Source organism: Alosa sapidissima, chromosome 1 (genome assembly GCF_018492685.1).
Source record: "Alosa sapidissima isolate fAloSap1 chromosome 1, fAloSap1.pri, whole genome shotgun sequence".
Taxonomy (NCBI): domain Eukaryota; kingdom Metazoa; phylum Chordata; class Actinopteri; order Clupeiformes; family Clupeidae; genus Alosa; species Alosa sapidissima.
This window is the reverse complement of record NC_055957.1, coordinates 14,188,179-14,208,044: the sequence shown is the minus strand read 5'-3', so window position 1 is coordinate 14,208,044 and position 19,866 is coordinate 14,188,179. Positions and strand designations below refer to the sequence as shown.

General features: G+C 41.4%; 1 protein-coding gene across 3 annotated transcripts in view; it reads right to left on the bottom strand.

The window, feature by feature from the left end:
* Window positions 1-19,866, bottom strand: part of smg7 (SMG7 nonsense mediated mRNA decay factor) — a 127,229-nt gene that overhangs the window by 31,660 nt on the left and 75,703 nt on the right. The window lies entirely within an intron of this gene.

Below are 19,866 nucleotides of genomic sequence, written 5' to 3'. Positions count from 1 at the left end.
ATTATAATAACGTTTATTTTCCTGTTGGTCTGATGCTACACGTTCCTCAAAAAATATGTGCACCTTGATTCTACAAGTTTTTGAATCCTAACCTAGGTCCTAATACCATTTTTTCCACAATGGACTCATTTGCATATCAGAGATGGTGGTCTAGATGGTGTTACTGTGTAGCCTGGTCAGTGAAATACCTCCCATGTGTTCAATTAATTTATTATACAGCTCTTCACAATGCTAGTAGAACGCACCACTTGAATAGGATTTCCCAACGTTCTACGGTAAAATAAATTCATGTAATTACCGCTGCAAACATATAATTACCGCTGTCAATGGCAACGGGTTTTGTGCTTATGATATGTCTTTCGTATCACTATGCAAGGACTGGAACTTCATTCAAACGTGAAAGCAGACGGTTGATCAGCTGTGTTCTAAAGAATGTTTGATTCAAGTTCAGCAGCGTGTGTTGTTGCGAACTATTTGTTTCTCAGCAAATGCCACGATGAACGGTAACAAATAGGCTAGGCTATGTAGGCTAAGTCATATCGTGGGGAGTTTATTATTTCGTTTTGGCAAGTAGCCGTATAATAAGCGAGATAATGTATAGAACGCCGGTCATTATGGGAAAATAAGCCCCATCAGGTCGAAACAAGACCATTCGCCCTGTCGGGACTTATTATGACCGCCGCACAGCGAAGCGGCGGTCATATAGGTTTAGTCAGATTTTTCTTTTTATTTATTTATTTATTTTTTCTTTTTCGCATGTCCAAATTTCCGTCAAGGATTCCCGGGACACTGAAAGACCGGGGTAGACGAAACCCCATATGGATAGCATGGAACCATCGTTTTTCGTTTTGATCTGTAGCCCCCCGCTGGACTGCACCCCCCTAAAGGAGGGTAGGGCAGACACAGTTTTCTGTGAATATCTCGAGAACCGTAAGGTTTAGGAGGACCATTTGTATGTTGATCTCAAGGGGCCATGTCAACCCTTTCCATAACCACTCATTTCATGTATAGCGCCACCTAGTTAAACACAAAAAAGTAAAAATGAGGTGTTGTAATCGCAGGTATCTGTGACCTAACATAGTCAAAACTGCACGAAATTGAAAGTGTAGGATCATTATGACACCCTCTGAATGCACGCCAAGTTTCGTGGAATTCCGTTCATGGGGGGCCACACAATAAATTCATTTATGTTACTATACACCAACTGGCCTGTAGGTGGCCGGAGACAGTTTTCTGTGAATATCTCGAGAACCGTAGGGCCTAGGAGGTCCACCTTTTTTTGTATGTTGGTCTTAAGGGGGCATGTCAACCCATCCCATTACCACTTATTTCATGTATAGCGCCACCTAGTTAAAAATTAAAAAGCAAAAAATTAGGTGTTTTCATCACAATATCTCTGGCTGACATGGTCAAAACTGCACGAAATTGAAAGTGTAGGATCATTATGACACCCTCCGAATGCATGCCAGGTTTTGTGAACTTTCGTTCATGGGGGGCCTTACAATAAAATAATTTATGTGTACATTTAGTGACCGTACACCAACAAGGATTCCCGGGACACTGAAAGACCGGGGTACACGAAACTTGGTGGGCATGTAACCCCACATGGATAGCATGGAATCATCGTTTTTTGTTTTGATCTGTAGCCCCCCCGCTGTACTGGCCCCCCCGAAAGGAGGGTAGGGCAGACACAGTTTTCTGTGAATATCTTGAGAACCGTAGGGCCTAGGATGACCAATTTTTTCCGTATGTTTGCCTCCAGGGGTCATGTTAACCCATTCTATGTGCACACATGTGCATAAACAGATACACACGCACACACATACATTCACAGTAATCATACGTATGACATACTCACACAGTAGACATATGTACGCATGCATGCACATGCACAAACACACATATGCAGGCAAACACACAAGCACACACACACACACACACCCACACACATAAACATAAACATGTACACGCACACATGCACACAATTCAAGAATTTCTCAGAATTAGGAACAGGCAAGATGGGGGTGGGGTTGTATAAAATGAATTTTACATGTGAAATCTATGAACTAATCATATTTTGGTACTTGTTGTCTAGTCAAAGTCAAAGTCAGCTTTATTGTCAATTTCTTCACATGTTCCAGACATACAAAGAGATCGAAATTACGTTTCTCACTATCCCACGGTGAAGACAAGACATATTTTACCAATTTAGGTCCACAGACAAACATAACATTCAAGTAAACAAAAAAGTAAGTAAATAAGTAAATAAAAAAGTAAGTAAATAAGTAAATAAGAGGGCACATATAATAATGAAAAAATAAGAGCAGCAAAATGTGGTTGAAATTGTGCATAGACAGTCAATAAAAATACTAGTGCAAATACAGGCCAATAAAAGGCTTGGGTAGTTCTGTTTGACCTAAGTAAGAAGAAAGTGGCATAGTGGTGCAAGTTATGTAAGAGCAGCAGAAGTGTTGTGTTTTCAGGACAACAACACCAGTTGTAAAGTGTACAAGTGTGCAAGTGTGCAAGTGGAGTAGTGCAGGCGGCCATTTTGGGTCCAATGTCCAGGATGTTATGTAGCTGAGGGTGGAGGGGGGAGAGGAGGGAGAGAGTTCAGCATCCTTACGGCTTGGTGTATGAAGCTGTTGGTGAGTCTGGTAGTGCGGGAGCGCAGGCTTCTGTACCTCTTCCCAGAGGGCAGTAGATCAAACAGATTGTGAGCGGGGTGACTTGCATCACTCACAATTTTGGTCGCCTTGCGGGTGAGGTGGGTGGTGTAAATGTCCTTCAGGGAGGGGAGTGAAGCACCAATAATCCTTCCAGCTGTGTTCACTATGCGCTGCAGGGCTTTCCTGTTGTATTCAGTGCAGCTTCCGCCCCACACAGCGATACAGCTGGAGAGGATGCTCTCGATGGTGCCTCGGTAGAATGTGGTCATGATGGCTGGTGGAGCACTTGCTCGCCTGAGTTTCCGCAGGAAGTACAGGCGGCGCTGAGCTCTCTTCGCCAGTGATGCAGTGTTGGTGGTCCAGGAGAGGTCTTCGCTGATGTGCACCCCCAGGAATTTGGTGCTGCTCGCTCTCTCCACCACAGCACCGTCGATGGTCAGTGGCAGGTGTTGGGTGTGACCTCTCCGGAAGTCAACAACAATCTCTTTGGTCTTGCTGACGTTCAGCAGGAGGTTGTTGTCCCTGCACCACGTGGTCAGATGGTCGACCTCCAACCTGTATTGAGTCTCGTCGCCCTTGGTGATGAGACCCACCAGAGTTGTGTCGTCAGCAAATTTCACTATGTGATTGTTGCTGTAGGTTGCAGTGCAGTCATGCGTCAGCAGGGTGAAGAGCAGCGGACTGAGCACGCAGCCTTGGGGGGCCCCTGTGCTCAGTGTGATGCTGCTTGAGGTATTGTTGCCAACACGTACTACTTGGGGCCTCTGACAGAGGAAGTCCAGTAGCCAGTTGCAGAGGTAGGTACTGAGTCCCAGTTTGTCAAGTTTGCAGATGAGTTGTTGTGGTATTATGGTGTTGAATGCAGAACTGAAGTCTATAAACAGCAATCTCACATATGAGTCTCTTTTTTCCAGGTGGGTGAGGGCTGGGTGGAGGGCAGAGCAGATTGCATCCTCTGTAGACCGCTTGGCTCGGTATGCAAACTGGAAGGGGTCCAGGGTGGGGGGGAGAATGGCTTTGATATGTGACATGACAAGCCGCTCAAAGCACTTCATGATGATGGGTGTCAGTGCCACAGGGCGGTAGTCATTGAAGCAGGATGGAGCAGTTTTCTTCGGCACAGGTATGATGGTGGCAGCTTTGAAACATGATGGGACGATGGCTTGCTTCAGGGAAGTGTTAAAGATATCTGTGAAGACATCCTTAAGCTCCCCTGCACAGTCCTTCAGCGCACGACCTGGGATGTTGTCTGGACCTGTTGCCTTACGGGTGTTGATAGCAGCAAGTGTCCTCTTCACGCTGTCGGCAGAGAGGCACAGGGGCTGCTCATGTAGAGGGGGATGGGTCTTCTGTGGGCAGGTGCTGTTTTGTGCTTCAAAGCGAGCAAAGAAGCGGTTCAGGTTGTTGAGCAGAGGGATGTTGCTCTCACAGCTCTGTGGCGCGGGCTTGTAGTCCGTGAGGGCCTGAATGCCCTGCCATAGGCTTTGTGAGTTCCTGCTGTCTTTGAAGTGGGTGGTTATCTTGTGACTGTATTCCTTTTTTGCTTCCTTGATGCCACGGGACAGGTTGGCTCTCGCTGGTTGGCTCTCGCTGTTTTCATGCCAGCTTCATCCCCAGCCCCAGTATCCAAGATGGCGGCGCGTACACACGCAGCGACCTCTCTCTGTCCCAACCGTACGGTCTAGCAGATACCAGTGAGAATTGAGTGTGGATAATGCAATTTAGTGAGACAGTTAGAATCATATAGGCCTTTCAGCGTGATTTATTTTTGTAGAAAAAATGTGCTGGACTGGGCGGCGGTCATATTTTGTACCACTCTGCGGTACATCTAGTTTTCCCAATAATGACCGGTGTTCTATACATTATCCCTTACTTCATTTTATATTTATATGAATTCGGAACTCTGTAGCGTGAACTCTAGTTCTTTACAGCGGAGGTCTCCTAAATGTGGTTCACTCGCCCTTCCATCAATATTAAGGGGTAATGGACTTCCGGTTGCAGGTAGTATCAGGGGTGAAAGTAAGTCGGTACTGGCCGGTACGGAGTACCACTAAAATATTTGGAGAGGGTACGCCGTACCGGAAAGAAAACTATACTGTCTCTGAAAAATATAGCACTTTCAGCATGACAACACAACTGCTAACGTCAAATTACCAGAAGCAACACGTTTCCCCAAAATATATTTCATATACATCGTTCTGAACTGTATCTGAATTGTGTCTAAACCTCCCGTGCAGCTGGACAGACAACGAGCAAGCTATAGCGCGCGTACAGTAGCCTACAGTAATTGCGCCAACGTGCACTGGTATCCAAAGTGTTTTAGCAGACGGACGTTTCTTGGAAAGTCTCCCAAATAAAAAAAACATACAGGCTAAAGAAAAATATGTTGATGTTTCAATAGCCTATTCTGGTTTTATGTGTGCAGTGTTTCGCTGGAGAGACAGGAGACAGACAGTGCGTGTACGGCTTAACCAGATCTTGCGCAGCAATAATGAAAGTGTTTTAGCGGACAGAAGTATGTTGCAGTCTCCCAAATAAAAAGGCATGACTCAAAGAAACGTGTTTCATGATATACAGTAGCCTATATAAAAAAAAATGATTGGAAGTGGGAGCGAGCAGAGTAACTAGGTTAAATAAATAAAGAAATGTTGAAATTAAGTGTTTGCAATTTATTCATAATCAAAAACAGATGCAGGTGGGTTAAAGAGTGATACTAGAGTGATAAGAAGTCCTAGTGAATGCTTGATAAGTAGACTATAATACAGTAAATAAACAAATAAATAAATAATAAATAATTAGGCTAAGTGAAATTTTCGGCGCACGCTCTGGGCGCGCATTATAACTCTATATCATAGTACCACCAAGAAATAAAAACTACTTTCACCCCTGGGTAGTATGGAGTAGACTGAAGTTCCGCGACTCCTGAGCATTTATCATTAATATTTTAATATTTACATGGTACCTAATTACCCATTTATGAAAATACAACTAGCAATGTTCAAGGCAGTATGGCATCGCCAAATTTTGTTTAACTGACCACTGGAAATACCGTGATTGTCGAAATTAGTGAACTCGTGGTAAAAGGTAACAACATGGAGGATGCGCCGGTCACGCTACAAACATTAAGAGACGAACTTCAACTATCTCGCCAAGCCTCACTGATGGACTTTAAAGGAGAATTCCGGTGTGATATTGACCTAAAGTGTATTGAAACATGATACCGAGTGTGAACGTATGTCTCATAGCCCATCTCGGCTTGTCCCCTGCACTCCAAAATCTGGCGCTAGTTAGCCGATGCTACCAACAGCTTTTTCAATAGTGGTGCTTCGGCATCGGGCTAGCCATGCAAATAAATCACTGTTTTACACCCATTTACGAGGCTCAATGTATCTCCACACTTCATTGGTAGACTTCCGAAGGCCCTGACATTTAAAACGAGACATTGAGAACTTTGAAAAAGCACTGGTAGTTTACTTACAAGACGATTTATACAGACAGTATCTTCACGAAGTTTAGCGTTTGCAGCCATCTTGAATTTAGTCACGATAAGTCGAGCAACGAGTAAGAATGAACAGGTATGATAAGGGATCAGATTCCAAAAATAATTCAGTGGAAATGCATGGATTCCAGTTGCTGCTACTGGAAGAAACTGGAATCCATGCATTTCCACTGAATTATTTTTGGAATAAGATATAGAGGCTCTTCGAACGGAGACGATAACCAACACTCAAAAGTTACGTGAAGATATACAGGTAGAGATTGGAAAACTCCAGCAACACCATAAAGAAGTGACTACCGAGCAGGCTAGCATGGGACATCGTTTAAACGACGCACTGGAGCAGATTGCACGGCTTGAGGGTGAACATGGCTCACTATCAGGCGAGTGTAAACGGCTGCAGGAGAAATGTATTGATCTCGAGTCCAGAAGTCGGCGACAAAATTTAAGGATTGTCGGTGTCCCTGAGGGAGTTGAAGGAGCTCAACCTACTCGTTTCTTACAAGAGTTCTTACTGGAGGTGTTGGGTCGTGAGAACTTTACATCCCCTCCGGTCATCGATCGTGCCCACAGATCCCTGGCTCCCAAGCCGAAGAAGGGTGAGCGTCCGCGCCCCATCATAGCACGATTACACTACTTTGCCGAAAAGGAGCGGATCCTAGGTATTTCCAGAGGAAAGGGACGGCTGCTTTATCAACAGTCTCCTGTTCACATCTTTCCCGATCTCCCTGCCGAGGTTAGCAAACTTAGAGCTGCCTTCAATCCGGTGAAAACCAAGCTGCGGGAGGCGAAGATGGACTACAGTTTATTCTTCCCTGCTGTCCTCTCTGTGAACATCAACGGTGTCAGGCACAAATTCAACACTCCAGAATCAGCCGAAAAGTTCTATCAGACAAAGATTGCCCCGAACTTAGCTGTAGACGGGTAGCGTGAGTAACAATATTGTTATGGTTTAATGTGCCTTGGATGGTAGGCTAGTGTTTTTTTTTCTTTCTTATCTGTCTTGAGTTACCTACCGAACATGGCTATTGTAATTTGCAACAATTACTTGCTCATTTTTGGGCTTGCTTGCCTGTTACCTATACGTTTTTGCCAAGTTTCACTTTATAGTCTGAGGTTATTCTAGTCTTTTCTGTCGATCTTTACATGAAAATGTGGTGGACTTGATGCTTATTTGCAGTTTACTCTCATGGACTTGAATATAATAGCCTGCCTCTCAAGTTTTATGTAGCCTACTTGATACTTACAATACGGTATAATTTAACATAACTAAGTTCGGATTCTACCTTAATAACATGTGACACTGTAAGGGCTATTCTACACATTGTGGTCTGCATCTGGGCAGCTTTAAATTCTAAAAGACCACTTGGAGTTGTATGTTTGATGCACTTTCATTTTAACTCATATGTCCTCACTTTAATCGATCTTTATATACTTTTGGAGTGGTTTTATTATTATTATTATTATTATTATTATTATTATCTTATTCATTTACAACCTTTCTGTTAACATACAACATTGGGTTCATCATAAATTCATGGTGTTCTGGCCAGATAGGCCTACTTGAGGGCAACACAGTGCCACCTGTATTTTAGTCCAATTTCCTCTACTTAACTCTACCATGGCATAGCCAGGCTTTGTAATCTGAATGCATTTACAATGGGTTAGATTGTAATTGTAATTATATTTGTTAGTTATTAAAAAAAAAAAAGGAGTCGAGCTAAACAGAAGCTCAGACCTAGTTTAGCTGGTGCAGTGACTGCACAATGGTTTGTTTTAAGCTATGTTGGGATTTTCTCTCCTTTCAGTTGGGGAAAGGCAGAAGTGGGTGGGGGAGTGGTGTTTTTGTTTGTTTTTCTTGTTGCTATTTGCATATCTTTCATCTTACAATAATGCCGCTTTGTAAAAAACTCATGTTTGAATTAAGTACAATGATCGAAAAAACACTTGGTAGCTATGACTTCTTTTAATGCTAAAGAGGAAAGCCTGGTGCAATGTATCAGTTGGAATACGAAGGGTCTTAATACTGCTGTGAAGCGGGGCAGAATCCTGGGCCATTTAAAGAAACTTAACACTGACATAGCATTCTTACAGGAAACTCACCTGAGGAACCAAGATCATTTTAGGCTGCGAAGAGGCTGGGTAGGCCATTTTTTCCATTCAACATTCCACTTTAAATCTAGAGGGGCTGCAATTCTAATCAATAAGAACATTCCTTTTATTTCTTCCTCTGTCACCTCTGATCCACATGGTAGGTTTGTAGTGGTGACTGGTTGCCTATATAATACTCCCCTTACATTAGCCAGTGTGTACAGTCCTAATTTTGATGATGAGCATTTCTTTTCCACATTTTTTGCGTCTCTCCCTGATTTGAATACCCACCGCTTGATTATAGGTGGGGACTTCAACTGCGTCCTGGACCCCAAACTGGACAGGTCATCCGATAAAGCCCAAACACTCACAAAATCAGCCAAACTAATTAGATCATTTATGGACACATTTAAAATTACTGATCCCTGGAGGTTCAAGTACCCATCATCTCGTAGTTATTCTTTTTTCTCCCCAGTTCATCATTCATATAGTCGAATTGATTATTTTCTTACTGATTGCAAACTTCTCCCCTCGATTAGGTGGTGTGACTACGAGGCCATTGTCATCTCAGACCACGCCCCACACCTAATGCAGCTGGCTTTCTCCAACAAACATATGCAGAGAACTTGGCGCTTTAACAACTTGTTACTAGCAGATAAATCCTTCACAGACTTTCTCAAAACCAACATTGAAGTTTTTTTGATTACCAATGACACAGGAGAAGTGTCTAAAAGCACACTGTGGGAGACTTTGAAAGCCTACCTTTGTGGCCAAATCATTTCCTACAGTGCGGCTACCAACAGATCTTAGATTTAGACCGTTCTTACTCTGTATCACCCAGGCCTGATCTCTACAGACAAAGACTAGCTTTGCAGACAGAATTTGACCTGCTATCCACAAATGAAACAGCACAGCTTTTATTGCAAACACGTCACAGATCTAACGAGCATGGTGAGAAAGCTGGGAAACTTTTGGCCTTACAAATCAGAAAATCAGCTGCTTCTAGAATGATAACTGAGATTCGTGCACAATCTGGGCAGACAATTATTGATCAGGATATTAATGGGGAATTTGAACAATATTATACTCATTTATATTCTTCAGAGTCAGAGGGTGATCCCTCTCTAATAGATGATTTTTTCAGTAAATTGAATATTCCGACCGTATCCAAAGAGGATAAAGCACAACTTGAAGAACCTCTGACTCTGGAGGAACTGAACAATTCTATTAAGAGCATGCAAACCTCTAAAGCCCCAGGTCCTGATGGATATAGCTCCGAAATCTATAAAGCATTTTCAGAACTGCTCTCCCCTGTACTTTTTGATGTCTTTAATGAATCGTTCAGCGCTAATACACTTCCTCCTACTCTGTACCACCCTTGCATCTCTCTTCTACTGAAGCAGGACAGGGATCCACTCGACCCGGGCTCCTACAGGCCCCTCAGCCTTTTGAATGTAGACGCAAAGATATTAGCCAAAACCTTGGCTACCCGATTAGACAAAGTCCTTCCCACAATTATTTCACAGGATCAAACAGGCTTTATTAGGAATAGACTTTTATTTTCAAACCTCCATAGACTCTATAATATTATTTACACTCCCAGCCCATCCCCCTGCTGCCCAGAGGTGCTCCTTTCGCTAGACGCTGAAAAAGCGTTTGACCGAATTGAATGGGATTTTCTTTTTTCTGTGTTAGACAGATTTGGATGGAAGTTCATTTCTTGGGTCAGTCTTCTTTATGTTTCCCCATTGGCTTCGGTCCAGACTAATGCCTATAGGTCAAAATATTTTCCCTTACGACGTGGCACAAGGCAGGGGTGTCCTCTCTCTCCTCTATTATTTGCACTTTCCATTGAGCCCTTGGCTGTTGCTCTACGGTCACTCAGTGACTATCAGGGAATAGTCAGAGGAGGGAGGGAACATAAAGTCTCGTAAAGAGGAACATAAAGAGTATACTGTTCCCCATAAACAACGCTGCCCGGGTTGTATCATATTCTCAGTTCCCATTCCGATTGGTCGATAGATCTTTCAAATATCTGGGTGTAGTTGTAACAAGGTCTGTCGAGTTGTTGTTTAAATTCAACTTTAAACCTTTATTTGAACGTGTCATTAAGGATTTTGGTAGATGGTCCCATCTTCCTCTATCCCTGGCAGGGAGAGTTAATGCCTTGAAGATGAACATTCTACCCAAATTTCTGTTTCTTTTTCAAAATATTCCCATCATGATTAATAAGTCTTTTTTTAATAACTGGACAGTGAAATATCCCGTTTTATTTGGAATAAGAAAACCCCTAGAATTAGAAAAGACTTCCTGCAAAGACCTAAACATTCTGGAGGCATGGGCATCCCCAACTTCCAGTGCTACTACTGGGCTTGCAACATACGTGCTCTCTCTTTCTGGGGTCAGTCCCCTGGCTCAGATGAGCAACCTGCCTGGTTACAGAATGAACAGGCATCATGTCGTCCCACCTCCTTGAGTGCATTGTTATTCTCTTCCCTTCCAATAGCATATGAATATGCCAAATCCAATCCTGTTGTGAAGGAATCCTTGAAAATTTGGACTAAAATAAGACGACACTTTGGATGGCAAGCAAAATCTCTCCTAGCCCCTCTGTGTGCAAATCACCATTTTCATCCCTCTATGTTAGACAGTTCTTTTCAACTATGGGCTCAGAATGGTGTTACAAAAATTTTTGAATCACTGCGTAGTAAGCTTAAATTGCCTCAGACTCATTTCTTTCGTTTTTTACAAATTCGTGACTATATAAGATCTAATACAACTTCTTTTCCTAATGTTCCTGCCCCTACACAGATGGAGTCTTTGTTTTCAGTTGATCCCTCATCTAGAGGGGTGATATCATATATGTATAACCATATGTCTAGCCAATTAGATGTATCCCTTGACTTTTTGAAATCTGCATGGGAGGAAGATTTGGGCATTGACTTGACAGAGGAACAGTGGGTGGGGGCACAGGAGGGAGTGCATTCAGCATCCATTTGCACCAGACATGGGCTCATACAGTTCAAGGTGTTGCATCGCTTGCATCTTTCCAAGGTCAAGCTTGCTAAAATGTATCCTAACATTGATCCTCTATGTGACCGTTGTGGGGCATTTCCCGCCTCGTTGGGTCACATGTTCTGGTTGTGTCCAGAGTTATCTGATTTTTGGAATTCCATATTTAAAACCTTGTCTGATGTTTTTGGCTACAGAGTGGAACCTGATCCAGTGTTAGCTCTATTTGGGGTACTGAGTGAGGACAGTCCTTTAAAAGGACCTGCCTCCACGGCAATAAGGTTCATAGTTCTCTTAGCACGCAGATTAATTCTGCTGAACTGGAAACAGACACGGCCTCCCACTCATACTGCATTGATAAATGATATTATGCAACATCTCAGACTGGAAAAACTGAAATATACTCTTAGAGTAAGACTTGGCAACCCTTCATGGATTACAGAGTCCAGGCATTCCTCTTAACATTTGCTACCCTTAATAGGTTATACTTTTTTAATTTTTTTAAACTGATTATGATATGTAGCGGCTCCCTGTTGATATTAATGTTGATTACTGTTTACTGTTTTGTGTCTTTATGATTTTGTTGGATGGGTGTAAATGTGCATTGTCAGTATGCTTTAATGTATGTGTGTATAGATGTGTACATGTGTGCAGACATTTGTGACGGCATGCACTCAGACCACACTGTTTGTTTTTTAACTTGGAAAATCAATAAACAGAAGTACAAAAAAAAAAAAATATTAAGGGGTAATACTTTTTTTGTCTGTGATTGTTGGTGGAATGATTCACTTTGCTCTTCTTTCTAGTATAGTGATAGTGTGTGGGATCTTCTAAAGACTAATTTTCACCTTATTTCTAACAGAGTAGAAATATGCTTAAGCTAAAGAAAGAACTTTCTCTCCTGGTGACCAGGTGTTGGCGAGGAATTACAAATTGAACTCTATAATACATGTTGCATTTCGGTAATGAGAGTTAATTCATTTAAAATGGAATTAAAAATGTATAAAACATTCATTTTGATGCACTGCACTGTTAATTTAATATAGAAAAGAAAAAAATCTGCGAAAAAATGTTTTCTTACTAATGGTCTACCTTTGTAGCCTGACGAGCCAGACCCACATTAAAATGTAGGGTCTGGGCAATAATCAGTTGTCTTTCAAATTCCCTCTGCACGCAATAGGACAGCGGCAGCGGCCCATGCCTTTCCCACCAGCGGAGCTAGTTGGCTAGTTCAAACGTTTGCTAACTTAATAAAAGCTTAACTCGTGTCACACTGTTCACCAACAGCAACATCCATCTTATTTGTTTTCAAGTAGCAGGGAATTCAAGCCAAACCGTTGCAACTCTGCCATCAATCATTATGTTAAGCCCACCTAACGACTCTATACACGATTTCATTGGCCTGTTTGAGTTTCGATTTCTGGAGCTCACAAGCCAACGGAGAGTTTCTAGACTAGGAGCTAGAACCTAGATTTCCGCTAGGGGCGCGTCTAAATTTCTAGGCTACTACCTTTGTTATTTACCGTATCAGTAATGAGAATTATTCTGGATCATGCTAATTGAAATAAACTTATATTAAATTGTTTTCCTATAATACTTTTATCGGAAAATAAAACTTCACATTCTATTTAGTTTTACAATTAACAAATCAATCAAATGAGGTAGATAATATGTTGATGTCAGTTTGACAGGCTTTGTGAGATTCACCATGGCGTGGTGAATAATGTCTTATCTGAGACAGGACAGGGGTGTTGACATGATGTCCAATTCGCTCAATCACTTCACTGAACAAAAGTGATAAATCCCAAGTCAGGACATGCAATGGCTCCACCTGCCACAACGTCTGAACTCTTTTCAGAAATCTAGAAACCAGCACGTTTTCCAACAAACATTGTGTCTGGTGAAATGTGGCAGGCTGAGAATGCTCTCTGTTTCACAGTGTCCCAGAGTTTATTTAAGATGTTAAGTCAAATGTAATGAGACACATACAAACACATACATCCCATACACATTACATTGCTCTAAATACGTAGCCTGAAATATATGCATAGTGTTTGAAATAGAAACTTTATTATGAGGCAACAGAAATTGGGATCACGGTTTAAAAAGCCCTTGATCATTCCTCTTCATGCACTAAAAAAGAAATTAACAACAGGAGAAAACAAATAAATTCTCTTTCTCTCTAACACAACATGTACAATATAAAATGTCAGGATATGCAGTGAAAAAACAAATATTCCAATTCATATATTGTCTATTCATTGCGCTTGAATGTTTTCAATAACATCAGTAATATGAAGCATGATCACAATGCAAAATTTCCTGACAAAAAAAAATAATCAGATGTCGTGAGCAAGTTAAGTTCCAAATAAAGTTCCAAGTGTACAAGTTTACAAGTTTGAAGCAATGGTTTGCCATAAAACCAACCTAGGATCTATTTATGTATGATAACTAGTTCGAACTTTTGTTTGAGAGACATTATTATTATATTAATCAGAGGAGTTTTGAGATAGACCGTTGTTTGCATTAGCAATAAAATGTCTTATAGCCTGTAGCAGCGGGCATGGAGCCATGTCAAAATATGATCAAACCACTGACAAGGCTCAAAATAACTCGGTAGTGTGGAAAGGGCACCTACTGACAAATCAAAGTATGGTAAACTTTGAAAGTGTACAGAGAGGTTATAATAAGGACGGTTAATGAAGTCAGTGTATAACCTTCTTTTATTCCGGTAGCTTCAAATCAATGGCCGTTTTCGACTCCTTGCAGCATTGCACATATCTGGCTGAGCGTGATGCATGTTTGTATGGTAAACATTGTTTGCTAATGCAAACAACAGTATCTCAAAACTCCTTAAACTAACGTAATTTTGCTCACAAATGAAAATTTGAACTCATTATCATCCATAAATAGAGCCAGCTTGTTTTTACAGATTTCTTTTTTTTTTTAACAAAATTCATTACATTTCTTCCAAGGTAAATAACATCATTATTTAATTATGATTTACAAAAAGGGTGCTAGTCAAAGTGAAGGCAATTTACATATTTACCTTTAAGGGTTTTCTGTTGCAGCCCATCAGGGAAATGCTCCAATATCTTCTTGTATTTACTAGCACTAAGGCTGTACAGACGGCATGTGGTCAGTGTCCTCACATTAGCTTGATACTTGTTCATTTCTGTCAACTCTGAAAGACCAACAAAGAAACACAATCAGATATTTTCTGACAAGAGTATTAATTTGGTGTCATCAAAGCAGAGACATAAAATTAGGTTGTAGTGGTATGAGTGCCCATTCAAGTGACCACTCTGGAGATAACGAGGGTAGGTTAGAAGCAGCACTATATATTTAAAAAAAAAAAAAAAAAATAAGTGTAATCTTGTAATTGTCTATGAAAACAACATAGTAACATTGCAGCAACTGCACGGAAATCGCGACTTCTTGAAGGCCTAACAGTGGTAGCTGGAGTGAATGCAGAATGTGGGCTGTTGCGCAATTAAATTAATAAGGAAGATGCATCTTCATTAACCAAAAGCTATAGTTTTCCTAACATCTTCATTATTACAGTTTTTCTCGATCGTTTTGATGCTTGTGTCAACTTAAACAGTTAACACCCGTGTCTGAACAAAAGCACCCTGGCCACATTTTGCTTGCAAAAGGCTGTTACTCTCTCAAAACACTTAAAACATGCAGCTAAAGCAAATCTTGCCTTCAAACAACACATCCTGTCATCAAATCCCTGTGTGATTTCAATCAATTATTACACATTGGACAACAAAATGAGAGAGAACTATAAAATATAGTTCTCAAAATGAGTATTTTTGCTATGTCTGTTCCAGTTCTCTCTCATTTTTCTAGTATCAGAAAAAAACTAAAAAAAGACTAAGGGCCAGATGTACTAAAGTTTTTGCGCCCACTTCAGGCGTATTTGATTCGCAACGTGCACATAAAAACATGGCAAGGTATGCTCTGTCAACTTAAGAAATGGCATTCAGCATGATAAGAACAAAACTGCGAACAATTCTCAGGTTTAAGAACACCTTTGTGAAGAGTTTTCGTAGGACATTCTTAAGAACACAGTTAAGAAAATTCTTAGGAAGATTTTGGTGAATGAGGCCCATTGCTCCTTAACATGATCACATTTCCAGCTGACTATCATTTATCATAATTTTAACATTATTTGACTCAGGGTTCCCCTGGTAAAGATGGGTAAAAATACAATATTTCAAGTCATCATCATTTAAATGGTAACTGAAAGATTTACATAAAACACTGAGGGCCAGATGTGCTACACTTTTGCGCCCACTTCAGGCGTATTTGTTTCGCAACGTGTGTGTAAAATCATTGCGAGGTATGTACAAACAGGCCGCATTGAGGAAAAAGCGCTGACTGCTTGTCAAGGGGAAAGTTGGAGTACAAAAACTGCTTGTGAAAGCGCACGTCTATTCTGCGCCTAAATACTTCCTTCCGCCTTGTAAAAGCAGGTGTTAATCCAAATTGCAGTTAAATATGTCAATAAGAGAACCTTTCAAAGACAACAGAATCGCTATTTAGAGCAACAGTTTTGTGTTTTTGTACTATATCAAAAGCAACCTTCACTTTCGTTGGCCTTTCGAATGTCTTACTTTCACATCATTCACTTAAACTTTCCTACTTGCTAGATTTGACCAATCTTCCATAGCCTATGTGCACAAGTGGTTTGAGTAGAACTACTGATCTTCATTATCTCAGTGCTTGTTGACATCTTATCATGTATGGTATTATTTCAGGATCGCTAAATGATTCTTCTTTCAACTGCGCTTAAATGTAGGCCATGTCGTTCAGTTGTGGACCTTAGTAAATTGCAGTAGGGGGCGGAGAAAGGCGCAGATTACTCTATGAATTGAAAGTTTGATAAATACGATGTAAACTTGGGTATCACAGCGTTTTCTATCTGCGGTTTGTCCATGGCGCTGATAACACTATGTTTGCAAATGTACGTACCTGGCTCTGAGAGACTCAATGAGCTAATGGAGCTTTACTGTAAGCTAATAGGTTACTTTAGGTTCTTCTAGCAGAGCCTCCTCTTTGACAAGTGCTTGTATTTATACTTGAATATGGAGATTGTGTACTCCAGCCACTTCGTACCACCAATGAGTCTGAGAGAGCGAGTGAGTACAGTCTTGTTCCATGGCACCATGACACTTCGTTCAATACACATATTTAAGGGTACTGCCAGCAGTCTGCCTGACCGATTATAGTGGGCCGTTCAGGCCAAAAATACCCGGACCGATTTTTTGTCCCAGTCCAGCCCTGTTATGAGGTATCAAAATCGCCCTGAAAAATAGAAACGGGCCGATTAGAGTGATGCGATGGCGACGGTTTTCCTATTCACTTCAATCGATTCTATTCAAGTTTGCCGGGTCGCCTGCCATAAATCGCTGTTGCATCGCCGGCCATGGGTGTAGGGCAGGGGTGGCGAACCTGCGGCTCGCGAGAATAGAATGTACCCCATGTAAACAGATGACACAACATGTTCATTAGAAATAATTTAAACAAAATGATAAAAAAAACTGTACATGTAAACCCACCTACTGTTGAACAGCATAAGGAGGTAGTGCTTTTGCTGTTATGGGAAAGGGAAAGTGAGCTGGCACATTAAAGGCACACTATGCAGGTTTTTTAGCTTAATATGCAAGTTTTTTAGCTTAATTTACATTCATTTAACACCTTCAGAGTCATTGGAATGGTTATATGACTTTTTTCGGGTTGAATGGTGGACGTCTCGCTTCCCCCTAGCGCCTGTGAGCGGAAAAACCACCCTTGCAACTGTGGGCCGGCGGGCCACCAAGTGCAATTCTGGCTAAAGTGACTGAAGGAGGCAGACGAGAAAGTGCTCAGTGGATCATCAGCTTTCTGACCAATTCCAGTCAGAATGGACTGATAAATATTTGTTTGTAACATGTCAACATCCAGTAATAAACCCATGTGTTTGCTGTGAAATGAGTACATTTCGGTTATGAAGGAGTATAATAAGTGACACTACATGTCAAATTATGGGTCGTTTCTACTATGTTTCCTGAGGGCTCAGAGGAACGGAAAAGTATGGTACAAAGACTGCTTGCATCTTTTCAAAGGAGTAAAGTAGCCCTGGGTCGATTTTGCACAGAACATACTACAGGTGAAGTATTTTTTCAGCATGAACTGGATTTACAAAACGTATGCTGTTTATTTACTGATGGCGCCCCAGCTATGATCGGTAGACTGAAAGGGCTGGCAGGTAGGCTAACAGCCATAGCCCCACATATGCAGTTTTTACACTGTATAATTCACCAGTCTGTGTTATGTGCACAGCTCAGCGGTGAAACACAATAGACACGGTCATGAACATTATTAATTTCATACACCTCGAGTTTACATCACTTTTTCCGCCTGCTACTAGCTGACACGAATGCTGAACACACTGATCTACTCCTCCATAAGGACGTCACATGGTTAAAGGAGCATTTTACCGCTGGGAAGATGTGTATTTAAATTGGGTAATTTATGTAGTAGAAATCATTGAAGTCGGTGGCTTCTTGACCTAGAAAAAGCCAAAAATGTATTTTTGGCTCATGTGGATGAAAGCCAACAACTCCCAGAATGCCCTGCCTTTCACTGCTCTTCACTGCCCTACCAAACTACTCACCCAGGAAGTAGCCTAGGTCTAAGCTACAAGCACACAGCGGGACTCATTAATGTAACATTTTGGCATTAATAAGGATTCTAAAATTAAAACGATCATTGTTTTATGTTGCACTTCTCCTCTACGTCACATCTATGAAACTCCTGCCCTGCGTCCTGATTGGCTCTACTATAAAATCTGGTGCCGAAATCACTCCCAATGGAAACGATCCCAGATGGATGTGAGTGGAGCTAGGCGGAACGAAATTCATCTGGCGAGAGTCAGGTTAAGCATATAGTATAGTATAGTATAGTATAGACCCTTTCAAGAGAGTTCCATTATCAGCATCATAGTTGGCCCCACAAAGCTTCCGTTTTAACATTCCATATGTTATCTTAATGCAGAGGAAGTAGATTGGGAACCAAATAGAATGTTCAAGCATTGTTTTTGTTTTTATTGTTGAAAGGGTCTATAGTATAGTATAGTAGTATAGAGTCTTAATTGTCCTATTGTCCTAAGGATATTCTTTTTCACACACATCATTTCCCATCAATCATTTTCATATCCAACATTTATCTAATATCCAGCAGCAGCGAAATGTGCTATAGTTGCGTTAGTTGTGCGATATTCCCTGCTCCCTCGCTCCAGGAAGAAAGTGATCCCCCAGCCGCCCCACCTCCTTCCCCTTCTCATCTTGTGTGTGTGTGAGACCTCAGCACAGACGTCTGCAAAGTAGGCCTATATACAGAGGCCATTACTTTGAAATGGCCACTTCATTCACGCATTACGTTACGTGAAGCTGCGTGAAACTTTAGTATCACTTTCAGCCACTGTGTGTCGCTCTGCCACTGTACGTCGCTCTGTCAGTAGCCTGCTTGCCGCCCCTTCTGAAAAAGCAGGAGGGTACCTTTAAACCAGGGCTCCGAACCGGTTCAAGGAACGAAAACGAAAACCGAAAACGAACGGAATTTTACGGAATTTTACGAGGAGCAGAAACGGAAACGAAAACAAAATGGTCTTCAACTGTTCCGGAACAGAAACGTTATTCTGAAATCCACAAAACCGGTTAATAATGTTTTTTTTTCGTTCTCTATATATTTTATAAAATTTCACAAAAGCATATCCTATGTCAGGGAGACTATTTCCGGTTGTGCGAAAAACAAGCCCGCATATACACTACAATGTGAGCTTACAAGCCGCTATGTAGCCAACTAGGCCTACCTATCCGTCTGCCACTTCGGATCTTAGGCCAGCTCGTAGCGTAGGCTACTGAAACTTATTTGGAAATTGTTTGTAGCCTATGCGTAATAGCCTATTTTGCCTGTCCACGCCTTGTCGTTTTAAAGTCGGGATTTGAAATGTTTGCGCAATTATAGCCTATTCTATGTAGAAGAGTTAAACGGGAAATTTGAGATAGGCCTTGTCAGCAACAGACAGGTTGGAAATTATAGCACAAGCCTTTGAAGAAATCCATATGGATAAAACCAGGTAAGGAGTTTAGCACGTATCCAGAAATATTTTTGATAAGAAATTATTTATAGGCATAGGTTAGGCTTACAGTAAGTCTGTAGGCTATGGGATGGATAGCCCATCTGAATGTTTTTGGATGCCGCCTGTGATTTATTATTTTTGGGCATAGCTACGGTATAGGCTAAATCAAGGGGAAATAATGAGTATGTCTATTCTAAGGTAAAGTTCACAAAAATAGACTTGATAGGCCCGCCAAACACTGCCGGAACTTTAAGAACGAACGATATTTTGCGTTCCGAACCGGTTCAGGACCGATATGTTGGTGGCAGAACGCATGCAAGAACGAAAACGTTAAACATAGGCCTACCTGAACCGTTCGGAACGGAACGTTTGAAAAATAATTTCGTTTTCAAGCCCTGCTTTAAACATAATTGTTGTCGAGAGGAATCCCAGCCTACGAATTCAATAACAAAATAAATCATGCATAG